The sequence below is a fragment of the Centruroides vittatus genome, unplaced genomic scaffold, assembly GCF_030686945.1.
Source record: "Centruroides vittatus isolate TY-2023 unplaced genomic scaffold, ASM3068694v2 contig_109, whole genome shotgun sequence".
NCBI classification, from domain to species: domain Eukaryota; kingdom Metazoa; phylum Arthropoda; class Arachnida; order Scorpiones; family Buthidae; genus Centruroides; species Centruroides vittatus.
Genome location: NW_027120701.1, coordinates 76,364 through 95,214, shown reverse-complemented (window position 1 = coordinate 95,214; position 18,851 = coordinate 76,364). Strand labels below are relative to the sequence as shown.

Here is an 18,851-nt window from a genome sequence, read left to right as displayed (position 1 = left end):
GACCGCGTTCTAGTCGGCAAATTCAAATGTCCGCTAGTGATGTGGCCTTACAATATTTGGCTATGTCTTGGCTATTTTAATATTATTTTTGTTAAATTTTTGCGTGTGTAAGCTGGCAACATTGGCTCGACCATGAAAGGGAGGCCAGTATTTAAACCATGCTTAATTTTTTATTTTGTATTTATTTTGTGAAAAATAAAGAAATCATTTTTAACGATACAATAGCAACGATTATTATTTAAAAAAAAATTTTGTTAGGCTTAACATCTATGAAAATTCAACGCGAAGTAGGTTAATAGCGATATACTAATATACTAATAATGTATATTAGTTTATCCTATTTTTCCTTTGTAAAAGAAGTTTGTTCTTTAGCCATATTGACTGTTACTTCTGGAGTAGTGTAAAGGATTAAAAGATAGACTCGAAAATGTAAAAATTTTTGTAAATAGTCTTAAATTCATATTTTGAAGGAATAATATCCTGAGTTAACATTGGAAATTGTACTATATGCAAATTAATACGAAAAACTCTTATCTACCACCAGAGGGCTTGAAGCAGTTATATTGGAAAAGGATAATATGGTGAGAAGAATTCTTTGTATTTTAGTGAAAGGTGTCAGAACCTCAAATAAAAGGCTGACACTGGATCGTTTTAACTTTGTGAATTTTTACCTATTTTTCCTTTGTAAAAGAAGTTTGTTCTTTAGCCATATTGACTGTTACTTCTGGAGTAGTGTAAAGGATTAAAAGATAGACTCGAAAATGTAAAAATTTTTGTAAATAGTCTTAAATTCATATTTTGAAGGAATAATATCCTGAGTTAACATTGGAAATTGTACTATATGCAAATTAATACGAAAAACTCTTATCTACCACCAGAGGGCTTGAAGCAGTTATATTGGAAAAGGATAATATGGTGAGAAGAATTCTTTGTATTTTAGTGAAAGGTGTCAGAACCTCAAATAAAAGGCTGACACTGGATCGTTTTAACTTTGTGAATTTTTACCTATTTTTCCTTTGTAAAAGAAGTTTGTTCTTTAGCCATATTGACTGTTACTTCTGGAGTAGTGTAAAAGATTAAAAGATAGACTCGAAAATGTAAAAATTTTTGTAAATAGTCTTAAATTCATATTTTGAAGAAATAATATCCTGAGTTAACATTGGAAATTGTACTAATAATGTATTTTTTCATACTTTTCGGTTATCCGTTTTTTCAGTTATCCGACCAACCCCAGTCCCCAATTGAGTCGGATAATCGATGCTCTACTGTATTTATTTTTGCATTTTATGATTGGTATGTTTTTCTATTATACATTTTCGTCTATAAAATTTCATTATTTTCCTAAATATTTAAAAGTTTACTGATTTTAATATTCTCATTTATTTTCATAATATGTGGGTGTTTGACTTACTTTTTTTTTTTTTTAACTCTTTCCGCCCTGTGGGCACTAAGAAGGCCTCTTTTAGTAGGCCCATTATGGGTTCGGCCAGGCCCACAATGGGGCGACCGGGTGGTGAGAGACGGGGCCCGACATATCCGAACGGACCACCCCCCGAAAAATTCCTGGGGATTATTCGACCCGTTCGGATTCGATCCCGGGTCCCCCAGAGCGGTAGGCTGCCACCTTGACCGCTCGGCCATCCGGCCTCGGTGTTTGACTTACTAGCTTTAGGTAATTACAATTTATGTAGTACATGAGAGAGCTATTATTTTTCCGCCATGTATATAGTTGTGAAAATTCGAACCGCCGGAACCAAAACGCTAATATTAAAATATTTTATTGTGTGGTTCCCACGGAGAAACAACATGAATCATGAGGAACAACATACGAATAATGCTGGTTGGTGAAACTGAGAAACGTGACCGAGACGATAAAAGGGCGACGAGAGCGGGAAAAGGGGTCCGTTACGTAGTGTCGATTTGACGGTGTGTGTGGTGTGTGTGTGTGTGTGTGAGTCTCGACGGAACCCGCCCGAACGAAAGGATACCCGAGGAGATCCTAAAACCTGTACCAAGACCGATTCGGAATACGAGGTATGACTCCCCAAATTCGTGTAAGCTCTCCCTCCGCGTACGCTAACTCTAGGCGACGGTAGCACGCCCTAGTGTAACTGTAGCTTTAGTATTAATAAATTGTTATTGTTTTTATTCGTTGTTAATGTCATTTATTCGAGTATCGCCGCCGCCGCTCTATCGTCGGACCCATCAACTTCCTCCACTCGCGTAACGCGTGACGCGTATCGAATCCGAACCGCCATCTTGACGTGGGCAGGTCTCACCGACCTGTTAGCCGACAACAAGGGAGGTGCGGCTCCACCTCCCGGCACCCACATAGTGTTTTTTCCCCTCTTTCAGATGGAGAATAAATTTCACGATATAAAGCAATTTACAGGATGTGATATTAAACTGAAATTGAAGCTAAGGATGTGCAGTTTCATGATCATTTGATACAAATGGCAATCGCTCAGAAAATGACCATCCAAGATTTTTACATCATTTTACCCATTTATGGACTCCTGCAAAAAAAAGATAAGAAATTGGGGATGGGGGTTTCTGTATGTATGGATGTTTGTGTATGTGTGAGAGTGTTAGAGTGTTCCTGAAAACGAGTGATAGATACGCAAATGTTGTAGAATAACTCGCACGAGATCAGTAAACGATTAAGAATTAGTAGCCTATATCATTATTACCTTAGGAATTCTAATTGTATTAAGGAAATATGCGAGGTAGCATATTGTGGAGCAAACACGTGTAAGCATTATAATGCAAACATACGTTTAAATGTGGAATGCTGAGGTAATCTAAGCAGGGTGTTTGTAATATTCGAGGAATGACGTTATCGTAAATCGATATTATAGAATAGGAAGTAAATGCTACTACTAACAGCAATTTTATTGCCTTTTAAATTAAAATTTCTATCATTAAAGTCATCCATTTAAATTAGAAATTATAAAATAAACAAAATTCTTTCAACGGTTTTTATGATAATTCAGGCTTTTAAGAACAATGTAAGTGTAATTAGCAATATACAGGTATTTTATTAAGACATTACATTTAAAATTTATACTGGTGGTAAAATTTATACTGGTTGCATAAACGATCCTCGATACTCTATATGACTTTTATATAACTACTTTGATCTTTATTAATTAACTTTAGAACAATTTTTCATATATGATCAGAACTGTGTTGCATTTCTGGTGGAATGTAATTCATACTTAGTGCATATCGAGAACAGAAAATCATGGATTTGAATAAGTATAACGGAATTTGCATGAACTGTTTTCTAAGACCCTGTTGGACGACAGCACTTATATATGGTTGGACATATTTAAGAATTGTTATTGTAAAAAGCCAGCATTCTTACTTGAAAATGAGACGTTAAGGAAGGCGTATACTCAATTCATTCAGATTTTATTTTGGCAATTTTCCATTCTTTTAATATGGCAAACAATTCCAGGTTTGGGTGAAGATGCGCTGTGTATTGGATGGTACGGACTGTACAAGAGCAATATTACACAAGCAAAAGTTTCTTTTGCAATTATATTCACCGTATATTCAATCATCTTGACATTCGTCAACAATACAAAGTTTGACATCATTGCTCGATTATGAAATGAATGTTTTTATAAAAGAATGATAATAGAGAATAATTCTTTAGTGAGAAATGTCTCTTTTGTCCTCGCTTCTATTGTTGTGATAATAACTACATCCTCCCAAATAGCAGCAGTGATTTATTATTATCCTGTTTTAGAAAACAGGAAAAAATTTGCTGGTGAAGCGCTTCTTTGTACCATTGAACTTGCTACGGTAAAAAGTCTAATTATAGGTGGAATAGGTCATGGTTTATTAATGATTGCTTTGTTATTTTTCATCCTATATAAAGAGTTTGAAGAACTGCTGAACGAACTGGCAACAATTAAAAGAAATAGTATTCGTTTGAAAATGAAATTACAGAATTTTATGATGCATCACCAAAAATTATGGATGTATATCAATCAGTTCAATACAAAGTACAACTTTGCTGTCGTTGTAATTTATTTCGGCATAATTTGGGGAACGAGTCTTTACTATTACATATTCTTGTATTTTGATATGCACAAGTCTGTAAAAGTTTGTGTTTATTTGGATGATAAGTTTGACATTCGTCTGTATTATCGCCGGATGTGTGTTGTGTTGTATCGCTTTCACGGTAATTATGCATTGCTTGTATCGATATCCTTGTAGTGTTCTCCGGATTTATTTACGCATTTTTTAATATTTCAGATGCAGAATGGTTTTCAAGATATTCGGCAATTTGCAGTCTGTAATTTAGCACTGAGACAGAAGTTACAGGTATTTTCAGCATAATCTAAGAGTTAGGCACAACTTTATCTTGGTAAGTTTTGTTCTAAGCTCGCGGGATTTTCACAGAAATACTAAAAATGACTATCCGTGACAGATCACAATGAAAAATTGTCGTGGTTCCTGACCCGAGTCACCCAGAGTAGCAATCGGATGCCTTTAGCTCTTTGTCAATCTGCCCGTTAATAGTTCTCATAAGTAATATAATGGGCTTAACAAATTCAAATACAACTCGTTACTGTATCTATTCATCCACTTTTTTTCCAGTTACTTTTATGATATCTTGAATCGATTCTCTATGTAGAACCACTACCGACAAAAACGAAAATTTGCATTAACTATTTAGATTTTAAAGATTTCCGTGTAATTTCCGAATATTTCTGTGAAACCGCTTATGTTTAGGACTAAAATTCACTGTGATATGAAGTTTTAAAGTTGTGCCAGACTTTGAATAATAATGTAGTTTGCATGATTAGAGATTTAAGTATATGCTTGATGAAGTATAGGTTTCAATTGTTAATAACATATTTGTTTACTTAGTTTCTAAATTTCATGAAACGATTTGGGAAAGTTTCTTTGTGTCTCTCTATTGGTGGATTTTTTTGTGTGGATAAAAAAATTCCTTTCAAGGTAGTTTTACTCTATTAATTATCTGAAAATGACGTAAAGAGTTTTATAGTATACTTACTAATATTTTTTTCATATTTTTCTCTTTTTAGTTCGCTCGTACTCTACATTGTGTGTATTCAGGATTGTTAAAACTGAGAGAAGTATCAAGACAACACAATTGTGATCACGTATTTATCGCTACCAATTCGTCTGAAATTAATTACAACAGTTAGATTATAAAGAAATTTTGTTGCGTATCGTATCATATAACAGATGTTCAGAGTTTATATATTACCTACTTTAGTCATAGGTTTTAACTCTTACAGAAATATCTTGTAGATATTCAGAGAGTCTTTTTGCCATGCCAATTAGGAAACAACCAGTAGACAAAACTATTAAACAATGGTAGTTGTAGAATTGTATGTCTTCTGTCGGTCTGGCCATGTAGAATTTTTCAGACTTTCTTCTTATTTCAAAAACTTAAACAGGGGCCAGAATTCTACAGACCCTCCTTCCTTGAGGCATTCTCTTTTGACTGGTGTATTGTTTTTACCGTATCCCCCCTCTCTCTCACACACACAAAACATAATCATTATGGATAACGCCAGACCCACGATAGATATTGCCAGATGGTTTCAGACTAGATCTGTTTGGCCATAATTACTTGCTTTCTATTTATGTGACATTAATGAAGAAGTGATTTAATTTATCTTAACCGTGAAATTGGATATTTATTGCTTTTTGTGATATTGCCGAAGAATGATTATACGATCGTGCTTAGTTTGACGCATCCTTACGAATCTTGGATGTCTTTTCAGCACTTCTGAACTACCATATAATCATAATGAGTGATGCAAAAGAAGAGATTCTCTCACAAAATAACTATAAAAAAACGAGTAAACTAATTACTTTAATCAGCGATGGATCCATTATTACTGAACAAAGAATATACTTTCGTGTAACAATCTAGTCAACATACACTTGTTACATTTCTGATTGTTACACATAATACAGAAGAGTATGGAGGTTGGCCAAAAAATGACCTTTTGAAGGTTTTTACATTTTTAGACTCGGGAAGTTTAAAACGTCGAGAAAGGCAAAAAAATTTTGTTATTTTTCTTGTATGTATGGACTAGTATGGATTAGTGTGTGTGGGTGGAGGGTTTGGGTGGCTGCACGATTTTGTTCATCCGTATTAAAGCTTAATAACTCCTGTCTCGCTTATCGAAAATTTCTGAAATTTTGCAGACCGATTTGTGTATTGAAGATTTACGCTATTAAATTTTGGTGGCTAGTGGCCAAGGAGATGAGGAGCTAGAAGGATCATGTGTCATATCTCGAATATGGTTACACATAACGAAGATTTTATTCTTTATTTGCATTTACAATTTTTTCATAAAATTCATCTCTACCCTGAAAATTAAGACATTTTTCAGTTTATAATAATTAATAACATAAAAAGTGTTAACAAATAAAATATCAAAACAGATGGCTCCGAAAAGTTACTCAACTCATTGCTGGATTTGTAAAATTGCCTATTATAAATGACTTTAACACTTTTCCACAGTAAAAAAGTTTCTTGTTCTTGGATAAAACTTGTAATAATTCAACCTTCCCAAGGAAGTTAAGAAATTTGTTTTATATATTTATTTCTGTAACCTATTGGAAATGCTGTGTTCATATTGTTCATTTTACACTTAAACTTTTATTTATCTATACGTAAATTCACAAATTCTGTTAGATTTGAGTTCTAGGCAATTGTCTACTTTACATAATAAGTGACATTCTTACTTTGTTACCACGGTTTATTTTGAAATATTGAGCACAAATTGCTTTTAACAGACAAAGTATGGTAGTTTTAAACTTCATTCGAGGCTTGTATAGGATTACTCCAGTGGTTCTTAACATAAATGTGTAATTTAATTATGACAGTTGTGGAATTTAACACTTTTTTGCTAATGTGAGATTGTATTCTTTGTTTAGAACGGTATTCTAACATTTTTACTTCACATTTTGTTTGAGTGAAATCAAGCCGAAATGTCTTTGAATAAAGCATATTGGGCATATGTTTATGCGTTTCAGAAAGAATATAACATCGTACAAGCAGCGTCGTAACTAGTCTTTTATGCGCCCCGTGCGGGCTTCTGTAACTACGCCCCTAAACATGATATAAAACTTGGTCCAGGTCATTTCTCCGTTCCCCAGGGTCTACGCCCTGTGCCCGGGCACCGCTGGCACCGCCCTAGTTACGGCACTGCGTACAAGCAGTAAATAATATTCGTAATGTGCAAGAAATAGTCCGGAGTTTTTATAATTTCGCGGAGCACTTGAAAGAAGTTCGCGGAACATAGTGTTCCGAGGAACAGCAGTTAAAAACCACTGGATTACTCTAATCAAATATTCTTGTTTTCTTAACGAATAATTATTACAGTGAAAATTATAGAATATGAAAAACAATCACAATTAACAATTACAGTAGAACTCTGGTAATCGAAGGTCGTGGGCAAATGCTAATTGGGAAAACCGAAAACTGGAATATAATAGACGACCATGGCTATTTCGAATTGAAACTTATCAATTATAAAGATTTATGTGGTAGCACTTATTATATACTACTTTAGTGAATTTAGTATTGTATAAGAAAAATAATTTTTACATTATTATTCTGCTAATGTATGCGCAAAAGTTTTAAGAATGAAAATTTTTTTCTGCAAATTAGACAAAATTAAAGTTTTCCTACACCATGCAAAAATTGGCAGAATAAGAGCACCACAAAGTAATTGAGTGAATGACACAGAATCAACATATTCTGATTATGTATTATTCACTCGATTACTTATGGTGTTCTTATTCTGCCAAATTTTGAATCTTATACAGGAATAAAAAAATATATTATTGTGGTAACATTTTAATGTGAGTGTTTTGTTTTACATTGGGGTCAAACGATAAAAGGTAACAGAAACAAATTATTTTGTAATGCATAAAATTATCGTTTTATCTCAGCATCATCCATTCACTTGGTATAGTGACCAGCAGAGCCTTAGATAAAACGGGTTATGAGGGGATATGCCTCTAAAAAATAATGTAGCCAGTAGCTTAGTGCTGTAATGTCCATATACAGTAAATATATATATTTTTAATTATGTAAACTTAAGTACTGTTACTTTCCTGCATGTGGATTGTAGATAATATTGTGGTCGTTCGTTATATGATGTGATGTTGTCCGCGAAGGAAACGTACAAATAAAAGACACAGGAAAACTTTTTATACTACACAATCTTTTCTTTATTCACGATGAACGGGTTCGGTTTTAAGGAATTCCAACTGTTCTTGCAAAACTTTACAAAATTCGAGGTGCGTGGCGTAGGGATTCTTGTTGGATTTTCATACAAGTCGGGAATATAATTTTACACCCGGAATAATCGCCTAACAATCTTCTTAGCCTAACCGCGTATGTGAATCTTACTTAATTAAATCTTAAAACTACCTTAAAACTAACTTAACTTAAGGAAGTGAAAATAAAGACAGAAAAATGAAGAATGGGGAAGAATGAAAGTCTACAGTCACCCGGGATTTGTTCTTTCGTCTGTGCCGATATGCTCTTTGGGTAGGAGTTCTTTCGGATGTTAATGTTCTTGCCGTGTCGATGATCTTTTTGCTAACTTTAGGATTCTTGAATATCGAATTCTCTTTCTAATTCAATCCCTGTACCAACCTATACAGTTCTTTCAGTTTCTCAAAGGCGTCCTCGGGCATTTTGCTAGTACGGAGTTCCTTTCGTTCCTTCTTTCTTAACAGTCGTTGTTCCCTCGATCTTCTTAGCAGTGCGTCTAACGCCTTCGGTCTCTAGCCGAAAACTGATCAACTCGCCAGTCGTTTTTCACCCGGTCACCTCATCTCCTATTGTTCTCTTCCTGTTCGTGGAATGGCTAATCCTACCCAAAGGCGTTATTACCTTTGGGTAGGATTAGCCATTAGATTTGGATTGTCCTAGAAAGTTCCAGAAAAAGATAAAAGAAATCACAGAAATAGAATAGAAGTATGACTATATACAAATATAAATGTTTTAATATAAATATATATATATATATATTTATATTAAAACGGCCACAATATCTCTGGTGGGAAATGAGGAAATATTTGTCATTCGTCATAACGTAATTTTCTTTGTATTGTCTTTACGTTTTTGTATTGTATTGTCTTATTCATTCATTGTGTGACTAATCTTTTGATTTATCAGAAGATGTTAGCTTATCCCTTTCTCAATTGTTTTACGATGAACATTTATCCGTAAAGAAACCAACATTCCAGATTTGACGTAGTGTTCCTTAGTAAAGTCGACCGAAAACGTTAAAATTTGTAGTAAACAATTTCCACTGCGCAAAGATGTGCTTGTTGCCTGGGCATAGCTCAGGCTATTGTGATAACATTTGTACTTTCTTGTTCGAATTTTTAAAACAAATTCCCACGTTAGATTTTGATGATTTTGATGTCAGAATGCTTAGAAGAATCCTGGCGTATGCATAAATTACATTTTGGCAAATATAATTAAATCTGAAAAAAAGCTATATTCAAAAAACGAGTGTCAACTTTCTCCTCTCTGATGTTTAATAAAAAAAAGTATTTTGATGTTTTTGGATGATGTTTTTCGGAATATAAATTCACACAGTTGCTTGACAATTTTACAGAGTTTGATGAATTTCGGTTGAACTACGGAAAAATTATCCAATTCTAAGAAAAAGGAACCAGATTTACGGCCCTTATTTTCACTAGATGAGCTACTGGAAATAAGGGGTTCGAATAAGGGCTAGTGGAAATAAGGGCTCCGAAAGCTTCCCGTTATTAGAGCTAGGCAATTGAAGAGCTAGTTACCTAGCTCTTCAATTGCCTAGCTCTAATAACGGGAAGCTTTCGGAACAATGCAGACTTTGTCATTTCTTTTAAGGTGTGGATGTGGACTTTTTGATTTTATTTTTGTACTAAAATATTGTATTTATTTATTTCATAAGAATATAAATTGGAAATATAATAATTTATACATCGCTCGTATATTCAAATTAAAGAGTCAAAGATTTTTAATACAGTTTTATTTCTGACTTTTATAAATACACAAAAGTTCTCTAAGAGCTATGTTTTCAACTTTTACACAAAACTAATGTATGCGACATCGAACTCATCTGTAAATGCTATAATTGATATACGTATATCAATTACAGCAATTATAGATGAGTATGATATATACAGAAAAATGTTTATAATAAGATTGTGCACATTTGTCTTAAAATTTACAGTAATTCTACACTTGCAAAATACAACATTCTCGTGTTTAATGGGCGTAGACTGATGGGATAAGAAAACGCAACACATGGACAATCTGCCAAAGGGTTCCTCTCAAGAGGACGTGTGTGAAAAACTGGTCTCTTATAGGTCGTAGATACGTGAAGAAAACCCAGAAAACTCCACATGGCCAGCATGTTCAGGTGCAAACTCACGACCACCTACTAATATTCAATGGTTTTATCGACTAATTAAAAACGAGGGAAAGAAAATAACAAAGTATAAACACATTGAAACATGCAAAAGCATCACTAAGTCGTAAGAGATTTTGAGACCATGAGAAAATGGATGTATTTTTATGGAAATATAGGCCGGTGCTACCATAAGAAATTTTCATAAATTTATACAAAATTTTCAGGCATATTGCTTTTAATATTTTTAAATTTTTATTTATATTACACTTCGCGAGTTGAATATTAATTGACTGAGCAAGTAATGGCACTTTTAATTGGAAAGGCATTTCAGAACAAAAATTTTTCATTTTATGTAGGGGATAAGAGGGTGTCAAATGCTTGTCTTGCCTCGGGTAGCATAAGCTTTAGTGCCGACTCTGTGGAGATATAAAATACTATCTATTAAAGTCAACCGGACAACCGTAATTATTACTATTTTAGAAACAACTGCTATTAGAATTGCTCATTACTACAAATTTCAGAATATGCATTTGGACCAGTGCCGAATTAAGCCTCTATTGGGCCCTATCATGAAGATAAATTTAAAAAATATCAAGAAGATACCAATTTTTATCCTCTATTGTTTTAATCAATTGAACTGTTTTGAATGAGTCCGATAAAATGTGCAGTAGTATCTGTACCTAATTCAAACATCCTGTTATGTGTTTAAAAAAATCGAATTTTAAAACTTAGATATGGCGTTCAAATATTCGAATTTAATTCGTTCTGCGTTCTGGAGTCTGTCTTTGGCTTTCGCTAATACTATAAAACATTCTGATTACATTCGGTCTTGTGTCTTTCAAGATGACGATATTTATGATTTCCAACATGAATGAAAGTCAAAATTATTTCATATTCCACTATATATTTAGCATGTTTTTTACATCAAGTAAATGAAGATTTCCATTGGTGAAAGAATTTTGTCTAATATACTCTTTATTTAAATTTACTGATACAAAAAATTATAACTACTGTTCTTAAAAATAGAGTAATACAACAATACAGTGGCATTTTAATTATATTTCTTGTGTAAAAATATTGAAAATTATTTTGTAGTGAAAATAACATTCAGTTTTCATTATATGACTACATTACAAGTAACAATACAATAATAGTGTTCGTAAAGTACAAACATTACTTGTGAATGAAGCATAAAAAGTTATAAATAACTTCTTAATAAATTAAGTTCATTTCGAATTTCTTTATTGACACTTATTGTCTTTTATAAATTTTTACGTGTATAGTCGGTTTTTCAACGTCCATTACAAATTACAAATGGAAAATAGTTTTCACCTTCTTAATTTGTTGAAAAATTGTAATATCAAGAGGAAAGTCAGTGGAACCATGCAAGACATTTCAAACGCCATTGTCGAACTTCTAGGCTTACAGGAAAGCGGCGCCGAACGTCCGACGTACACGTTTTCGCGTTGAAAAATTCAGCCTCAACCTCGCTATTATCTCGAGTATTCTAATCTTAGCAGCTGCAGGATGCAGTCACAAAGGTAAAGTCGAAAGAACAATTCATACCTTATAAGTTGATAGAAACTGATACTCTAAAGTCTAGACTTTCAACTATCTTTTACAAAGCATCGATTAAAGAAAAGTACAAAGCCGAATCAGTAAGACAAATTAGTACTTTTCTTACAATTGTTAGTTTAAAATAACTTTATATTAAAATTATCTGTAATTATAAAATTATAAATGTTTGTATAATATATACTATAATTAAAAGAATAGCATATGGCATATGCAGTGAAACAATGCTTTAAAAAATCGAATAGAATAAAGGACAGAAACCTGCTATCAGCCAACTTACTCTTTTATCTACACTTTCCCAAATTTACTTCTACGAACTAACCAAAACACGAAAGTTTTAACGCTAACATCTTATTTTATTGTGTATTAATCAAATAAATGTATTATAACATATTAAAAAAATTAAAACCTTTGACGAGTTCGAGGATTGACAGTCTCCATGTCGCTGAGCAAATTTTCAGCATCCTTCACTGTCATTTACATGACAATAGCAATAGCAGAAATGCCCTTTTATTGATTGAAACTCACACTAAAGTTAGTTAAAATGCTTTACGAAAATGATTTTCATACAGACAAGATGTTCATATTTTACCCTAAGTGAAATTACTTAAAAAGATAAATATCTATTACAAATAAATCAATTTCCCATGAAATATAATATTTTACAAATCATTGCTTATTCGAAAATTATTGTTATTTCAAGTGAAATTATAAGAAATTATAAGAGATAAGAGATATTTTTAATTCACACTTGTAAAGTTTGAATAGAAGAAGAGTGTAGAAGAATAAATCTATACATAGTTTATTCTTCTGCTTTTTGAGAATAAATTCCATTTTACTACTAAGTTATTTCGAGAAGAATGTTGTTTGCAAATGTTAAGAAGCAATTTTTTACGTACCTCGCAAATATGTGATTAAGCTGTTTTTCATGTGATTAAAATCTCAATACACCTTAATTGTTTTCATTCAAATAAGTGATGTTTGTGAAGATTTCATTACAGGATCTATGCAAATTTGATGTATTCTTTAACTTCAAAAATCCCGAAAACACAGAATGTAGAGTCGTAGCCATCTACAAATAAAACAAATACAAATTGTTATTAAATTAATTGTCTTGTTACTAAATTCTTTGAAAAGAATTCCGTATTTCAACATATTTGAACTAACTTCTGGGTAAAAGTTTTAGCTTATAACAAGATTGCTTTCTGTAAATTACAAAAAAAAATTGTTGTGAGAATGAGAATGTTTACCCAAGAAGTTAATTATTATTAATTCAACAAACTTTGAAGATCTGCCTGTGGTCTGAACAATGTGTCATATATAAACTTCGTGAGTAACCAAATAGCGTAACACTGCAAAGCGCATAAACGAATTTATTGTATTCAGCGCTTTCTGCAGACAAACCAAGAGGCAAAACATTACCAAATTGGTCGTGATTTCGTTTCATACTGTGAGATCGGAGTCTGTAAGACCCTGCTCACTTTGTCTAAGATGGCAAATTTAATTGGAAATAACTTCGACCGGGAAATCCTAAGATCTTCGGTTCAAGTCACGGTTCTGACACTAGTCAGGATAATTTAAAAAGTCGAGTTCAAACTCGCGATTTATACGATTATTTTATCTTTTACCCAAATCCAAGCGGTTAATACAAGTGGCTAATTCGAGTGGCTACAGAAAGTTTCGATCCGACGATGTAGTTGACTAGTTGGAGATAGACACTTGGAGTACTATGATAATAAAACTATTTATTTACTATATATATATATATATTAATATATATATATATATGATCTAATACATGAATATCGATAAGTAAAATGAAAATAAAGAAAGTTCAATTGGACAATCTAATATTCTATCGAGAGAGAGAGCGCTTACAAGGTTGCAATCAACGCAATACCTCACTTCATGTCTTTATACATTTCTTCGTCTTCTGAAGCGTTGACAGGCTGCATTTTTGGCGGGAATGAAATAGAGAGCTACGACTAAAAGCCCTAGTGGCTAGTAGCATGTGTAGCTGTAACTGAAAGCAAAGGATGGAAGGTGACTTCCACCTTTTATAGGAAATCAGTGGATCGAACGAATTTGTCCACGATTCGGTAGTTCTCTACTAAACTTTTGTTTTAGCAAGACCTTCCCCTGTCTCTGACTAACAGGAAGAAAAGGAGACTATGTTAACTATTGATAAAATTTAGTCTTTTTAACTGCTTTAAAATATTCTAAAATATTAACTAAAATATTAGTTTTAAGTATAAAAATGTTCTCTATTAAACTGTCGGTTCTCACAAATAGAAAAACATTTTTTAAATAACAAAAATTGGCGTTAGAGAAGCTTGTCACGAAAACTCCATGTTACATTTAATCGCGTTATATTAAAATTGCAAAATACGCACATGAGTAGAGAAACGCCTATATATTAGTTCTTATGTAATCTTTAAACCGTTTATTCAATAAAACATACTTTGACAGGATTCTGCTTGTTGACGCAGAAGAAATCTCCAATTGAAAGACACAAGGAAACTTTTCCAAATCTTTTCATGAAATTCAATATCTAACAAATAAACAAGTATTTAATATTAAATTTATTAAAGTAAATTTCATTTATTATAAGAACAGAATCGAAAGTTTTTTGTACTTTTAGCTTCTGCCGCAATTCCAAATTAGAACCGGAAAATTGCCGAATGTCTTGAAATCCATTTTCCATCTGGAAAAATAACATTATATCAATAAGTAAAAATTAATAAATTAAATATAATTAAGTGTAATGTACAAATACCGTGAAAAAGATGCAGCATAGTAAACAGCCACAGATAATGCAGATGAATGTAAAAATAATCATCAAAACAAATAAAAAAATTTTATAAAACTGATGCAGATGAACATACAAATATGCATAATAGCAAAAGCTCGTTGTTCAAATTATTCCGAAATAAACAACGACAACAGCAAATTTGCATTTGGTATTTAACTGATTTATGAAAGTCCACAATTGTTGATGATGAATCATCGAATTTCGTAATTTAATTTGTAAATTAATATCGCTTTTTTTATCGTAGACATTTCGCGAGTAAGTTCTTCAATTTCTTTATGAAAAACAAGTAATAATAAGGCACCTAACAATAGAACATATCCTATGCCTCCGATAGTTAAATTTGTCACGAATCCAAACTGAACAGTACAAAACAGGGCTTCAAATTTAAAGTATTGCGTTTTTTCGAACGAAAAATAATAAACATTTAGATTGAAAATTTGATAAATTATCATTACCGATACAACAATAAACGAAACAACAAGAGAGACATTTCTCATTAGAGCATTATTCTCGATGATCATTTTTTCATAAAAGTATCTGTTCTTTAGTCTGTTAATCAAATCGACTTTGTTACGGTTGATAAACGTCAGAGTAATTGAATAAGTAGAATATAGTACAAAAAATGAAACTTTGATTAATTTCGCATCACTTTTGAATACGTCATACCATCCAAGACACAATGCATAGTCACCGAAAGGAGTTAACATGTGCCACATTAAAATAACGGTACTTTGCCAGAATATAAACTCAACAAATCGTATGTAGAATTTTTTGAATTTGAGAAATTTAAGTTTGCTGTTGTGCTGTTTACAGGAACAAATACGAAATAAATCTACACCAAATATCAGGGCTGCTGTCCAGCAGGGTGCAAGAAAACAGTTCATACAAATTTTCTCTGCAAAGTTTGAATTCATGTTGCTGTAGTATATGAATCTAGGGAACGTCGCTTAATGAAAAATTTATACAAAATCGCCTGTATACAAGTTAAGATCTCTGATAAATGAAATTTTCCATTAGCATTATTTTAATGGAAGAATTAATAAATTCTAATTTTATTCTTTACATGATAGATACATTATCGATGTAAACATATTTTAGTATGATTGATTTGTATTACTCATTAAATTTATTTACTTTCTTTCCAGCATAAAAGAATTTTTACTAATTAATCGATTTTGTAAATATGTTATTTTATCAAAATGAGAGCGTTGGTAACGAAAACAATTTTAGAGAATATTTTAAAAGCACTCCAATTATGAATTTTTCAGCTTTCAATAAAATATTGTTCTATATTAAAAGAATGTAGTCAACAATGGTTTTTTGTACATATCCTTCAAAATTGTGCAGCACTTTGCATTGAAACTATTTACTCAAGAAATAATTAATCTTCGTTTTTGCTGTAACTTTAACTGCAGATCATAATATCTTTCAATACTAATTAACAGTGTGGGGAATTTAGATATATTTAGTAATTAGCCTGTGTCACTTCAATTTACAGAAAATGCAATTCTTTCGTAAAAACACATTAAGTGAATGCTGCTGTGGAATTTTTTTTTTCAAGTTAAGTAACAGCGCCATCTGTTACTTAACCACTATACTTCATATTTTTTAAGAAATACAGTAGAGCGTCGAAAATTGGAGTCAATTGGGGACTGGGGTTGTTCCAATTAGTCATTTGTTCCGATTTTCGACTTTGTACGAAAAAATATATTAACCTGTCCGATGTTCAAATTTTTCTCCGTTGCGTGTCGCTTCGTGTTGAAGTTTTCTCCGTTGCGTGTCGCTTCGTGTTGAATTTTCTTTGATTTTAAGCCTAACGAAAATTTTTATAATAATAATCGAGGCTATCGTATCGTTAAAAATTATTTCTGCATTTTGTACAAACAAAATAAATATATCGAAGAATATAAAAAACATGAAAATTATACTTTAGAAGTAAATCTAGTATCAAAAACGTTCGATTTAGCACGACACAGTCCGACTGAAAATCGTTCCGATTTCCGGCCATTTCAATTACCGACGTTCCGATTAACGACGCTCTACTGTATATATAACGTATTACTGTGTTATATGCACTGTATAACTAAATATGTGTAACGAACTCATTGCAATGAGAGCAATCTTATTTCGAGAATAAGAATAAATACTTTAATGAAAAAATTTAGCAAAAATTGCTTGATTTCACGGCAACGTTTGGTGGCGCCATCTGTTATGATATTTAATTTTTAAAAAAATTTATATTTTTAATTATTATAAAATAATAGAAAGCTCAATTTTGAGGATATGGATGAGTTTAATAAAAAAAATTGTAAATGTTAGTAACAAGTAAAATCGTCATTAAGTCTGACTCTACTGGAGATACACACGACCTCCTGTATCTCTAGTAGGTTCTTTCAGCTAGGTTCTTTAATAATATCTCTCCACCCCCTTGAACTTTAATTACTAAACTTTAATATTATTAATTCTTCTAATACACAAACCACCCTGCAAAATTTCATAAACTTTACACAAAAAGCACAGCAATTATTACGTTTGAAAGAGGATGAACAATATCGTGCCCTCCACATACACACTGACATCCATATACATAGAAAAAATTTTCTCGAATTTGTTTTTATTTCTTCGTATTTCAAAGTGTCATGAGTCAAAAAATATAAAAATGTTGGGGGTCGTTTTTTGCCTGATCGCCATACTTATATATTAGAGTCAGGAAAGTAAAAATGATTTTATAGTGTAATGCTTTAGTATACATGTCAAACGTTTTCCTTTTTATTTCGTTTCTTATCATGACATTAACGATGATTTTCAAATTTTTAATCTTACTATATCCAACTTTAGCTGACAACCTCATAGTGGAAAAGTACACATTCAAAGGGTCAGGGACTTCACTCACTATGGATCCGCAGTGGACAATAATAACTCTATCACAATAGAAATTCACTCAAATCTCACAAGGGTAACGCATCATACTACAGCTTGCAAAAAGTACTAATGGCGGAAAACTCCCCCTCTCCACTTACATCAATTACCAGTATCACAAATTACCACATCACCAAATTCCTGATCCTTACCCACAAAGTTAATATAAGAAGAGGTTGTAAATCCCGAAAAACGAAAATGATAATGAGATTTATCATTAAATAATTTTACGATTTAAATGAATTTTTTGAAGCAAATTTACAATCAAATTTACTTATCCTTTCCAGTTCCAAAGCAGAAATATTTCGAAATCTAAATCTAATTATGGTTTAGTTCTTTTAAAAGAACTGCATAAGCAAATGACAAACACTCTAATGATCTATACATGATCTTAATAGATCCCTAATGGAAACATGCTTCCTAATTACTAAAATTAATATTAATGACTAAGAATTATCATAATTCAACATCAGGCCTTAACCATCAGCTTTATCGTGAAAAAAATTAATGTCTCCCAACATTAACCTCTTAACAGTGGAACAGTCAGACGTGGCGCTACCACTTAGTTGTGGAGAAAAAGCATGGAAAATTTTTTAAGACTTTTCCCACGCGTTTTTCTCGTTTCCGTTTAGGAAAAAAATTTTTAAACAGTTACGTCTAGTAAAGAAAAAATCTTTCTTTATTGTCACATAATTTTTTTATATATGAATTTTTTTCTTGGTAATTTTTTGCTAAAATTTTTTTCTTTAAATTTTTATTAAATTATTTTGTGATTTTCTATCCGTTACCATTTTTTCAAAAGTTTTGAATTTATTTTGAATTTTATATAATTTTTTAAAGTTTCAGGAATTTAAGTCACAAAGATTTTTTCCAACCTGCGAATCAAATTCAAGAAAATGTAATTGACAGCTAACGAATTTCATCCACAACAGCAGATGACGTAAAGGTTGTTATATTTACAACTACGACTCCTGGCGGCCTTTCCCCAGACTGAAATGTGGGTGAAGGTCGTCTCGTGTTCTACTTTCTATAGAAGTGACGTAATCATTGTAAATAAAAGAAAATTTCAGTATATCTTTTATTTAAAATTTTAAAATTCGTTGTTCAAATTTACACCAAAA

At 32.0% G+C, this 18,851-nt stretch overlaps 1 pseudogene; it reads left to right on the top strand.

Annotated features, from left to right (window-relative positions):
* The first annotated feature begins 269 nt into the window (after positions 1-269).
* LOC136975677 (uncharacterized) overlaps positions 270-18,851 on the top strand; it is a 30,028-nt pseudogene continuing 11,446 nt past the window's right edge.